The following is a 13,541-nucleotide window of genomic DNA, read 5'->3' as shown; positions in this document are numbered from 1 at the left end:
AGAGAGGAGAGGAGCCTTTGGGCCACCTGCCCGATTCGGGCCGAGCCCAATGAGGTCGACCTCCTCTTCAAAATGCGATACCGTCTGGTGACCATACGGACCGTCTTGCTGAGGGTGTCGACCTGTCTGTTCAGGTCGGCCACCTGTGCTCTCAGGAGCTCCTTTTGTCGTTTGCAGCCCGGCTTGTCGCACTCCTCCTCCTCCAGCTCCTCTGGGTCTTGGGGGTTCGACAGGTCCTCCTCCAGGAGCTGGTGCTGCTCCAGGTCGAGGGTGGATACCATCGGTACGGCCGGGTTGGAGGCCCTCAGGGCAGTCAGCTTGTCCAGGCATGCCCTCCTCTTACAGAAGCGGAGCGCTTCGTCCTGTACCCCCACCGAGACCTCAGAGTGGGTACGGATGTGGCGGTTAAGCCGGTTGGAAAATGTCCCGCACGCCGGAACTGGGCAGAGGCCTGCACGGGCGTTCACTCGCCCCGACTCCATGGCCAAGAGCAGCTTCCTCTCTTCTTGGTTCTTCACGCTGTGGGTGACGACCAGGTGCTGGCCGAGGCGGGCGTACATGCGCAAACACAGCGGGCATGTTTCAACTGGCATCTTTACACAAGACAGCAGACAACGAGCTCACAGACTCACTCGTTGGAGGTCTAGTGTGGACTGACTAGGGTCGACTCACTGCCTAAAGCCTCTAACTGTACACTTACCTGTAAACGGAGTGCAATTTAGAGTAATTTACAGTACACTTACCTGTAAATGGAGTGCAATTTAAAGTAATTTAATGTACACTTACCTGTAAATGGAGTGCAATTTAAAGTAATTTACTGTACACTTACCTGTAAATGGAGTGCAATTTAAAGTAATTTACTGTACACTTACCTGTAAATGGAGTGTAATTTAAAGTAATTTACTGTACACTTACCTGTAAATGGAGTGGATCATCCCAGCTACAGCTTAATAGGCTTTCCATGGTCAGACTGGAACCATTACAGGTTGTTATTACAGTTTTATTTTTAAATTGTAATAATTTTTATTTTAAGATTAATGTTTCATTGTAAAAAAAAAAAAAAAAAAACATTTATACCTGTTATACCTGTTATAACCTGTTATGAAACTATTAAAATATTACTCGCGAATGCCCTGTCCACGGAAAGCCTGTGTGGATCCCACTAGGTAAGTTATGGTTGGACAAGTGACACTTGTAACTTGCTTGACGTGACCTACACAAGCTTTCCATGGACAGGTAATAACAATTATAATAATGCATGTTTATGAAATAAAAATGCATGTTTATGAGCTCTACTGTGCTTGGATATGTTAAACTGTATTCCTTGTAATTTTTCCTTTTATTAATACATGTTCTTGTTTAAAATATTTTTTGAAAATGCAATTATTTTTTGAATATGTAAAAAGCGACCCTAACCCTCAAACTTAATTTTAAAAGACGGTGTAAGCAGCTGCTGTAACCTCGTATTCGTATCAACAGAACCCTTCGACAAGGTAATTTCAAAGTGTTATTTTGAGAATATTTCAGCCTACAGAGGTCCCATCAAATCAGTTATAGGTGGACCCTTCCTGTGCCCACCTGTAACTTATTTGACAGGGTCTCTGTATGCTGTCCGTGGACATGTCATTTTAATGCTAATAATGCATAATTATGAACTGTAAAGTATACCAAAATGTTGGATTGTCTTCCCTGTGCACTGTACTCTATGATTTACATTTATAATTATGAATTATGACCTATTAATGCATTGACCACGGACAGCCTAAAGAGGTCCCATCAAATAAGTTATAGGTGGGCCCTTTCTGAGCCCACCTGTGTGAACTAACTTTGTTTCCATTTTTTAAAGATGTTACTGACTTGTCCACTGAGCCTGGCCAAGGTAATCCATTTGAGACACCACCTCAGGTTGCAGCATAAAATTGAGGATGGGGAGGAACGGAAAGTGTTGCTGCGACTGGCAAGGGGGCGTATAAAGCTCAGAAACCTCAGGTGTCCAGAGTGTGGGATCATTTATGAGAACGTGGAGCGCCACTTCAAATCGGGCCATCCGGAGCTGACAGGACTTACTCTGGATGTCCCTGAAGGAGGACAGCAGCCACAGAGCAGCCCTCTGGCTATTCCAGAGGAGTGTCTCCAATTGCTGGGTAGGTTTTGAATGATTTTTTTGCAATGGGAATATAACATATTTTTTACAAGATGTTGAACAAACTATTGAGTCTGTTTGTGTGTGTGTGTGTGTGTGTGTGTGTGTGTGTTTATTGTAGACGAGTTTGAAATGGAAGGGGCTCCAAGCTTTCTGGGTAAGTGATCAACATGTAATTATGCTATATTGTTTATACAAGAACAATACATTAATAACTTTTTTTACTGTAGCCCTTCTTATGGATGACAGTGAGCCCCAGCAGGAAGTGCTAAGCCTTAGTAGGTATCAGGTGAACAATTGTTTAAACTTGTACTGTATTGTTTTTTCCATGAACAGGACATTAATAATAAAAAAAAAAAAACTTTTTCTTGTTCTTCTTAGATGATTTATTCAAGCAAGTTGCTGAGGATCAAAACATTTCTTCAGGTCCACAAGGTAAGTAATAGGTGATAAGTTTACATGCATGAAACCAAGTTTTGTTGTTGTGTTATTTATTTTTTTTGTTTAATTGTTTTTCTTTGTTTCCCTTTCCCTTTTTTCATATGCCAAGTTCTGCAGGAAAGCACAGATCTCTGCACAGTTGACCTCAGCGTCCTAATTAATTTGTGAATAATTGTTTCTGTAAATGTATAAATGTATATAGTTAAAATATTTTATGTCATAGTTCTATATTTATTTCGTTTTATATATTGTCTTTTTAAATATCTTCTGTTTTACTGTTCTGTGTTCTGTTTTACTGTCATTTTGTACTTTTATAAATCAAAGTAAATAAATGTTTGTAAATCATGGTTCGAAAATTTAAATAAAAAAATTATGGTTTTGTCTGTCTCATCTATTTCACCAAAACATACCAACTATAGCTAATTTGACATGATCCAGATATGCTTTCCATGGACAATGCATTTGTATGCATATTCATCATTTTTATGAGCTGAAATGTACATGAACTTGTTATATGGTGTTTCCTGTGTATTGACCCATAGCTTTTCCTTAATAATATCATTATAATTATGAATTATGACCTATTAATGCATTGACCAAGGAGAGCTTATAGGGACCCTGTCAAATAAGTTACAGGTGGGCCCTTCCTGTGCCCACCTGTAACTTATTTGACAGGGTCCATGTAAGCTGTCCATGGACATGCCATTTTAAGTCTAATGATGCATTGTTCTGCTGATGGGACACATAGGCCATTCGTGGTCACACAGGAGGTCAGGGGGACGAATAGGCTGTCCGTGGTCAGTGGGCAGGGCCACGGGCTGTCACTTAGATTGGCCGTGGACGAACAGGCCGTTCGTGGTCACATTGGCGGTCAGGGGGATGAATAGGCTGTCCGTGGTCAGTGGGCAGGGCCACGGGCTGTCACTTAGATTGGCCGTGGACGAACAGGCCGTTCGTGGTCACATAGGCGGTCAGGGGGACGAATAGGCTGTTTTCGTGGTCAGTGGGCGGGGCTGCTGCTACTTAAACGCAGAATAAAAAGTGATCACTTTTGCGTTTTCTCTTCAGATCATTTCCGTGTAAACGTAGCCTTGATATACATTACAATCCACTCAAACGCCACCAGCAGTTTGCTGCTGTTCTGTCTAATGTTTCTGTCTAAAAAAATGTTTTATTAAAAGAGAATCTGAAAGCACTGAAGACTGGCAAGCAAAGTGTTGGTATAGAAAATACTGCAAACAAGTTTTCACATAAAATAAAGATGTTGTGTTAACAAATTCTTAAACTAAGTGCCACTTTGTCCCACTATTTTTGTACATGAATCGGTCATAGAACTACAAAAATCCGATTTAAATTCATAATTTAATATTAATGAGATTTTAAATTATGTTTTATGTTTTAATTCTAGATGTTTATTTATGTAAATGCTGCGTGACTTTGAAGTGTTTTAATTGTGTGTTCACTTTGTTGCCTTTGGCTTGCTCAGTTGGGGATATTTTGGGGATATTTCATTTAATTTGATCAATCAATAAATTCCTCTTGAAACAAACTTTGTTGTATTATTTTAATTTAATACTGTGAAGCAGCTTTGATACAATCTGTATTGTGAAAAGTGCTATACAAATAAACTTGACTTGACTTGACATTCGAGTCGCATTTAAACACTGGAGCAAGCGCGAAAGCAGATGGAAACGGGGAAACGTCATCAACTGACAAACAGCAAAACTCCCGTCGTTGGTATATTTTATTTAATTTCTCTAGGTCTGTTTTGAGTTATTTTGCCAAAGGTATTAATTTATTTGTACAGTAGGTAGTCAACCAGAATGCCTATTACCACCGCGCCCAGAGCCGGATTAACGCAAAGGCAAACTAGGCACGTGCCTAGGGCCCGATTGGCGGGATGGGGCCCAGACAGAGGGACAAAAAAAAAATAATTACAAATGTCCTATCTACAATTTATTTCAATATTTATTAATTAACTAAAAATAGTGACGATGTTTATCTTAACCATAGACTGTTACATTACTGCAGTTAAACCAATGAATGTGTCCGTTACAAAGCGGGTGCCGGCTTCTGAAAGTATGTGTAACGAACGCATCCATCAGGTGCTGCGAGGCAAAAGCCTAATAAGCACACAAAGAAGCACAGCTCATAATGCAGGTGTGTGAGTTGTCGTCATCTATTTTGGAGTGATTATGTATTCTAAATATAAACTTGTACTGTAGATCAGCGTCATTTCTGGAAAAATCATTCACCGCTTTATTACGAGTTTAAAAGAGCGCGAGCGTCATTAACGTGCCCAGACGCGACGCTTTGAATTTGCGCGTACAATGAATAACATCGCGTCGGGAGCTGACTAGTAAAAAAGCTACAAAATTAAAAGACAAGACGTCTGTATTCTAAGTTAAAAAGCCAACACACTACAACATTTTTAAATGTTTCAAATAAAGGATCTCATATCTATGGGTCTATCTTCTAAATGCTGCTGATGATTAGATTATACCCTGACATTACGCCAATAATATCAGTTTATATATTTTTTTCTGCTCAGTAGCGATCGTGTCTTTCTCTTCCACTTGATTTGTGTATAGCATATTTAAGGTAGCAATGCAATATAAAAGCACTTATGCTCATCTACTGAAGTGGGATTCTGGAACTGTGAATAAATTGAATAAAACAGCAAAATAACAAAAACAACAATAACATCTTCATTAAACAAAAAAGAGATTACCTTAGATAAAGTTTGATTAATATGTACATACAGTACCGGTAAAAGTCTGGACCCATTACTATTTTTTATGTTTTTGAAAGAAGTTTATTATTATGCTCTACAAGCCTGCATTTATTTGATCAAAAATACAGAAAAAAACAGGAATATTCAGGAAGGATGTGTTAAATATATAAAAAGTGATAGTGAAGACTTTTTTAAAACAACTTTTAAATAATCAAAAATCCTGAACAAAAAGTATCACAGGTTATAAAATATTAAAGGAGAAGTTCACTTTTAAAATGAAAATTCTGTCATCATATACTCACACTCATGTTGTTTCAAACCTGTATGAATTTCTTTCTTCTGCTGAACACAAAGGAAGATATTTAGAAGAATGTCAGTAACCAGACAGTTTTTGGGTCCCATTGACTTCCATAGTATATTTTTTTCCTACTTTGGAAGTCAATGGGACCCAAAAACTGTCTGGTTACTGACATTCTTCTAAATATCTTCCTTTGTGTTCAGCAGAAGAAAGAAATTCATACAGGTTTGAAACAACATGAGGGTGAGTATATGATGACAGAATTTTCATTTTAAAAGTGAACTTCTCCTTTAAGCACCATTTCTAACATTTGATAATAAATCAGAATATTATAAAGTTTTCTGAAGGATCACGTGACACTAAATTCAGCTTTGCATCACAGAAATATAAAGTATAGTAAAATAGAAAACCATTATTTTAAATTTTAATAATATTTCACTATATTATTTTTCTGTATTTTTGATCAAATAAATCCAGGCTTGATGAGCATAAGAGACTTCTTTCAAAAACATTAAAAATAGTAATGTGTCCAAACTTATGTACTGTGTAAGTAAAAATATACTGCTTTTAAAATGAAATGTTGTATAAATAAAAAGGTTAGGAATCATATTTGTTTCAAGTGTTTTTTTATTGGGGGTGGGGGGCCTCCAACATGAATTTTGCCTAGGGCCTCCTAATGTCTAGAACCGGCCCTGGCCGCGCCTGCCGCTGTGGCAAAACCACCGTGGTAAAAAGAAACCAGTCACATTTCAAAGTCATTCGTGAAATGACCGCCAGGTGGCGCAAAGGAATATTGTGCAAAACAGCAGCAATTGCCGCATTTTGAAATGTGAGTGGCGTTAATGTCAATTAACAGTAAGGATGAAATACTACAACTATGGTAAACAGAATAGAAAAAAAATTTAGAACAGAAAAATAAAATCAAAAGTTAAAGTCGCCATGAACCGGAAGTTACAAACGACTTTTCTCCAGTGTTGTTGTGACGTATTTCCAAGTAAAACGGAATTTTGAATAGAGGGCAGGGTTTTACTTTAGCGCTCCTCCTCTCTGTCTCTGTCCTCTCGCTCATAGCAGACTAACGGTTTGAGGGGAGTTGCCACGCCCTCGCGCCATAGCACATGACAGGAAAAGAAGATAAGTCGTTTCAAGGGGGGAGGGAAGGATAACATATTTGATTAAAGAATATAAGGGCACATGAATTTTTTTTAATGAATGAAGTGCAAAGATAAATCATTTATAATAAACACTACAATATTACATATAAAAATATAAATTGTAAAATTTGATTTCATGGCGACTTTAAAAATAGAGACGACAACAATATAGCCTATATTTCATACTGTAGACGCGGTGGGCAACCAGTGTTGCCAGATTAGAAATGTCGGAGTATTGTACCAAAACCTCAAAATTAGCGTTTTTTGAGAAAAATTATCGTACACGAACCAAACGCATAAAATATAGCTACTGTATTTTCCAACAATTTTATTTTCCAAATAATTTTACAGCCAATTTAAACAAGCTGTGTGTACGCTCACACTAACTGGAGGAAGTCTGGCTACTTAACTTTTTTTTGCCAAAGTGCAAAAGATATGCCGACAGTCCACATTTTGAACTAGACCATAATTAAACTATGATACAGAGAGAAACTGATACACTGTACTCACCTTCCCTTTCTGAACTCATTTTTTTTAGCACTTTACTGCTTCGTTTTGTTAAACTGATCTAAACCATAGACAGTTCTTCGGCAAAACTGTAGTGTTGACGTGCGGGCGACACCGTGTGGTGCCTGTGTGTGTGTGTATACTTGCTTGCGTACAGGCAGGCGTGCCTGCGAAATGATTCGGGGTCAGAGAGAGAAGCGGTAGGATGTGTGTTTGGACGAACGACTGAAAACTCTGAAATTATCGTACATTATGGGATTTTTTTCATTATTGATCGTACATCGTACAGAGCTCAAAATTATCGTACAAATACGATAATTATCGTACATCTGGCAACACTGTGGGCAACAGAAGCCTAAGCCTATTGCGATAACAAAAAAACAAAAACAAATTAATAAAATAACAAACAAAAATAAATTAGGTGCAATGAAGCTGATTATTTTTAGCATTCTATTGAGGAATGAGATGAATGAAGAGTAAACACACTGCTGGACAAACAAACTTTTGGGCATTTATCAGTGAGTAAATTCGTGGCTGAGTGGTAGAACAAGGTTTTGATCATTTAGATGACACAGGTTCATATCCCAAACAAACATGGACTACATTAATTTGTATATTATAAATGCATTTTATATTATTAATGCAGAGAGATTTGTCTAGTTCTAAAACTCTGTTACCCCCTATCGGTTTTTGCTTATAGCCTATATATAAAATAAAATTACCATGCATTTCCATTTTACACTAAGGGACAAATATGATCCATCAGAATGACTGAATTTAGAGCTGTATAATAATTACAATCGTAATTTCAAAAGCAGTTCTTTTAAATATATATTTTAAATATATAGGGGATTTCCTTCTGGTCTACACATCCCAGCTTCTGCTGAATTATTTTTGTAGAAATGTTGTGATTATTGTTTCATTTAAGTTCATAATTATTCTATAAATGTTATTTAATTTGCACTTTTTTTTTTTTAAAGTCAGTTTCAAACTCAGATAGCCTGTGGGGTGGGGGTGGGGGTGTGGGGTGGGGGTGGGGGTGTGGGGTGGGGGTGGGGGGGGGGGGGGGGTTGGAGGAACAGTTCAGTGGCTTAATCATGGGGGTGAAGCCAGGACAATAAAGTGTTAATTGTCCCTCTGTCGGATAGCCAGTTTGATGAGCAGGCAACAGCAAAATTATTTTAAGATTAAATCTCTCGATGTGTCCAAATGTAGGCCCTATATCTTATTAAATTATAGCCTAAATATCACTGTTAAAAATTGCTGTAAAAATACAGTGAATTTCCAACAGTAAAATACTGTTATTTCAATAAACAGTTTAATCCTGTTAATTTACAGTCTATGTTCCATAAATTAATTACTTGTCATAAATTTACAGCATTTATGTGTAAACTAGGGTGACCAGACGTCCCGAAAAATTCGGGACAGTCCCGAAATCTAAACTGTTGTCCCGAATCCCGAATCTGGGCCTAATTGTCCCGAAAATTATACTAAAGCAAAATCTTGAGTAGTTATTGTCTTATAAACATTAAAAACTGTCTGCGGAGGTTGAGGCCGGCGACACACTGGCTGCGTGGCGTGTCCGTTTTTATTTCGGCTCCCCTGTTAACAGGTTAGAGCTTGCACACTGCCTGCGTGAGACGCGCGTCTCAGGCGCGCGGAAAACGCGTGCATGCTAGAAACAGAACCGACGCCTATTTTTCACGCGACACGCAAGCCTGCAAAATAGCAAGCAAAATAGAATAGGAAAAGATGTTTGTATGTGTTATTGACATGAAAACATATTAATAAATGACATTTTGATGTTTGAAAGTTTAAGTTTTTACATAAATGCAGATATAAATGTAATAAAAAAAAATATATGATCGATTTTCAAATATTGCACCTGTCAATACAGAATAATGACAGACTGTTGATCTTTGAATAAAAATATGTTTGGTTCAGGTTTGAAATTCATTATCTTTTATTATAGGCTACGCAGTCTGATATCATAGAAGCCCCCCATCCCGTCATATCATGCACATAAGATGGAAAATAATTACAAAACTACTCGAAATATCCAGATCCATTATAATAATTAAAAGTTAGTGGTCAATTTGTTTAGTTTCCATGCAAATTATGATGTAAAGCTGTTCAAATTCTCAAAGCAAAATAGATATATTTCGATTTAGTGGTGCGAGTAACTGTTACCTGTGTTTTTGAGAGATTCACATGTAACTTAACGATACTATTAAAATGTCAAAGAGGTTATTTCTGAAAGACGAGGCGGATATTCTCGACTTTTTGGCGCGAAACACGTTTTGAAGACAGACAGTTCTCAACAGCTGAGGCATTTCACTATTCAATGTTCTCCGTGCTCGACGTCGAATGTCTTTGCTTGGTTTAAGATGACGAAATAATAATTATTTCTTCTTTTTTTTCTAGGAATCATTCACTTGATGTAAATGTTTTACTGAGACAGTACACAGCCCTAATCTTTGGTGAGTTTCACTTGGATGGCCTTAGAGTGAATAAATAATCAGAAAAATTAGAATATTGTGTAAACTGTTATTTAAAATAAAATAAATAAAATTCATTTCAGGGAGGGCAGAGAACTGTACTGAACGCTGGATGATTACCCTAGGGTCGTGTTGTTTGTGATGGCATACAACCAAGATTCCTGACTGCAATAGCAACCATGTTTGCACTGTTCTACGTCTTCAATCTTCAGTATCTAGAGGAGGCATGTGGCACCTTGGAATTCATTCAAAGGTATTTTATCACCTTTTATAGTACCCTTTAAATTGGTTAATTATTTATATTTAATCCAATATTTAAGTTGATAAAAGGTAGATTTTGTAAGTTTTCTTTTTTAATGTGTGTGTGGGTGTTTTTTTTATTTTTTTATTACCCTTAGACGATTTGTTGGGATAAACCCTGAAAGAGGTTTGAAGACCTGCAGAGGCAAGGTGGTTTCAAAGAAGACTGGAAAACTTGTCAGCAAGAAGTCTGCCACTGTCAATCCCAGAGTTGCTTCTCTCCTGAAGAACCTCATCGATTTTGAATGGAACTTCGTCTAGGTAACTAAACTTAAATGTCCACTGACACTCACATTTGTGCAGCTTCCTAAAAGAATCAACACCTCTTAACTGCATTCATATTCAGTGGTAAGAAAGTATCTGAACCCTTTGGAATTGGATGATTTTCTGCATTAATTGGTCATAAAATGTCTTCATCAGTCACATGTATAGACAAACAAAGTGTTTAAGCTAGCTACACAAACAATTATAATCTTTCATGACTTTACTAAACATCCCATTAGCCACTCTTAGTGCAGTGTAATAAAAATGTACATTTTGTAAGTGACTACATTGTTACCTCTATGAACCACAAATGTTGTTTTTGTTTTGTGATGGTTGTTCATGAGTACCTTGTTTGATCTGAGCAGTTAAACTGCACAATGTTCTTCAGAAAAATCCACCATGTCTTGCACAGTCTTTGGTTTTCCTGCACATTCTGAACAATTAAACCCTTTACAATAGTGACTGCATGGTTTTAACACCCATCTTTTCACAATGAGAACTACTCATTAGTTATATAGGGTGCCAGGGGGATGATTTTATTCTGAAGAACAGTGGACAGTTTAACTGCTCAGAACAAACAAGTGAATCATGAACAACTATTACAAAAACAAAACAAACAAAAAAACATTTGTGGGTCATTAAGTAACAAGAAGTTCACTTACTGCAGCACTGTGAATGTTTAATGAGATGTTTAGTAAAGTATAGATAGTCTCTAAGATTAGTTATGTACAATAACATGATCATTTTATGTCTCTTTTAAAAGTGTTCGTAGAATATGTGATCACTAGTTTTTGTCATGTGATTTATTTTACCACTAAGATTTTCTTGATTTTCTTTCCTCTCAGATCTGGATTTCCTCTCAGACCAGATGTGTCAAAAGCTGATGTGGGACGTTTTGGCTGTTTTTTGCCTCTTCCTACGTTTTTTCACCCATTGGATCTCTTGTCCTCTCAGATCCGGACTTCCTCTCAGGCCAGATCTTTCAGATGAGATGTTTGAGATGTTTTGGCAGTTTTTTTTTGCCTCTATCAAGGATTTTTCATCCATTGGTTCTCAATATTTTCCTCTCAGACTCAGAATTCCTCTCTTGCCTGGATGCTGATGTGACATTTTGAATGTAAGGTTTCTTTGTTTGCCTACTGGTTCCTCACATTGAATTTTACAATGTATTTTCTGTGACTTTTTTTCCTTAACTGTTAGTGTATTGTTAAAACGTGTTAGCTGTTTTAAATAAATGGCAAACAATACTGTACCATAATCTATATTTTCATCATTTTTTCCATTGAGTAAATATAGGGATGTTAATAGATATCGGACAATAGAGTCAATAGAAATAGAATTATAGCTGGAACCATTACTGCCAGTACTTTGTGAAGCACAGCCATAAAATTAAAAACTGTAGAATTACGGTAAATGGCTGGAACCACAGCTGCCAGTACTTTACTGTGAAATTACAGCATTGTTGAAACCGTAAAATTACAGTAAATGGCTGGAACCACAGCTGCCAGTATTTTACTGTAAAATTACAGCATTGTTGAAACCGTAAAATGACGGTAAAGGGCTGGAACCACAGAGCAGTATTTTACTGTAAAATAACAGCATTGTTGAAACCGTAAAATTACGGTAAAGGGCTGGAACCACAGAGCAGTATTTTACTGTAAAATAACAGCATTGTTGAAACCGTAAAATTACGGTAAAGGGCTGGAACCACAGCTGCCAGTATTTTACTGTAAATTTACGGGTGAATTTTTTACAGTGCGATGACACGCAGCGACATATACAGTATTATTAGCTGTATGATGTGTTTTTTCCCCTGAAATGTTTAATTTCGAGAGAGAGTGACACGCAGTGAGGGATACAAAAGAAACGTGATGAAAAGAGATCCAGCCCGAGAGAGAGGCAAAAACGCCTGTTCTAAATTTATGTTGCTTTGAACTATTTTCATTTTGTACTGTTTTAATTGTTTAATTTAGCTTCAATTTCTTTGGCAATACAAATTTAAAAGGTCGCAAGAATAAGATTCTGTATTTCTTATTTTGCATCGCAAAGGGAATAAACTCTAAACTCAATGCAACCCTGTTTTAAATAAATAAACTGTCCCGACACTTTATTTAAACCTTGAAATGTGCGATGGGTTTCAAACTTATAATTTTAGTGTTCTTTTACATTTTCATTGGTTTTTATATTGAAAGCAATACTATTTAGTTAGTCTGTTATTTTGTGTAGCCAAGTCAACAAAATCAGTCTTTTTTCTGATTTGTTCAATGTATGGATCTGTTTTGAAAATGTTCTTTCGTTGCTATGGCCGGGTATCACTAACCGCGTTTCCATTACATATTTGCGCAAAATGCTTGCGATATTTTCTAAATGTCGCTAAAAAACTATTGCGAAATGACAGTGTTTCCATTAACCGATGTTATGCGACTAAAACATCATTTTTTCCTCTCGCGATAAGTAATTAAAAAAATCATGGCAACGGATATTGGTAGGTTTACGTATATCCCAGTAACTACCCATTCTTTTTAATAGGAGTCGTAGGTGTGTACGTGTTATCCAAGCATTAATGGCAAGGAAAGCCCATTATACTGGGAGAGGCACATATTTTGTGAGAGGTGTTTCTGGGTGTTTCTCCCTAATTTCTGTTTCAAGGTCTTGATAATACTTTGGCCTTTTATGAGTTTAATGAAGAACTCGGTCTGGTCTTCTGTCCAAACATACAGTGCCATCTGCGTCAGGTGACCTGTAAATGGGCAAAAACTGTTTCCATTGCAGTTTTGCGAAATATTCCTTTTTCGAATTGCCTGAAAAACCACCTCTCATGTGAGCGTAAAAACTTTTTTGCGATATATAGGAGTTTTTATGAAAATAGGCGTTTCCATTGGGCGTATTTTCAATTCACAATTTCAATTTGCGCAATTTGAAGGGTAATGGAAACACAGCTACTCTCAGTCATCTCAATTTCGTGAATGATTCACAAACCAATAATTTAGCAGATCTAACGAGCTTCATCATCTTAATTTTCTGGTAATATCGGCTGACAATCTTCCTTCATCAGTTTCGTCGTCTGTGCAGCGGCTCTACTGGAATGTAGCAAATTTATGTTGTAATGTGCCATTGATAATTAAACAAAACGCTTGACTTTAATAAACAGTTACCTACTTAAGCATCAAGAATGGTAAAACATAAACGCTGTCGTCCAACA

The 13,541-nt window shown here is 37.1% G+C and overlaps 1 long non-coding RNA gene across 3 annotated transcripts; it reads left to right on the top strand.

The window, feature by feature from the left end:
* The first annotated feature begins 9,409 nt into the window (after nucleotides 1-9,409).
* Nucleotides 9,410-11,607, top strand: LOC309498096. Of its 3 annotated transcripts, none has more exons than XR_014205848.1 (3): nucleotides 9,410-9,757; nucleotides 9,859-10,028; nucleotides 10,174-11,607. It is a non-coding gene; the product is annotated as an uncharacterized lncRNA (long non-coding RNA). The 3 variants fall into 3 exon arrangements; XR_014205849.1 differs by having other exon boundaries at nucleotides 9,988-10,028; nucleotides 10,174-11,606; XR_014205850.1 differs by having other exon boundaries at nucleotides 9,415-10,028; nucleotides 10,174-10,336; nucleotides 11,185-11,601.
* The last annotated feature ends 1,934 nt before the right edge of the window (nucleotides 11,608-13,541 follow it).

Source organism: Leuciscus leuciscus, assembly GCF_965113295.1.
Source record: "Leuciscus leuciscus genome assembly, chromosome: 4".
NCBI classification, from domain to species: domain Eukaryota; kingdom Metazoa; phylum Chordata; class Actinopteri; order Cypriniformes; family Leuciscidae; genus Leuciscus; species Leuciscus leuciscus.
This window is presented reverse-complemented; position numbering and strand designations above follow the sequence as displayed.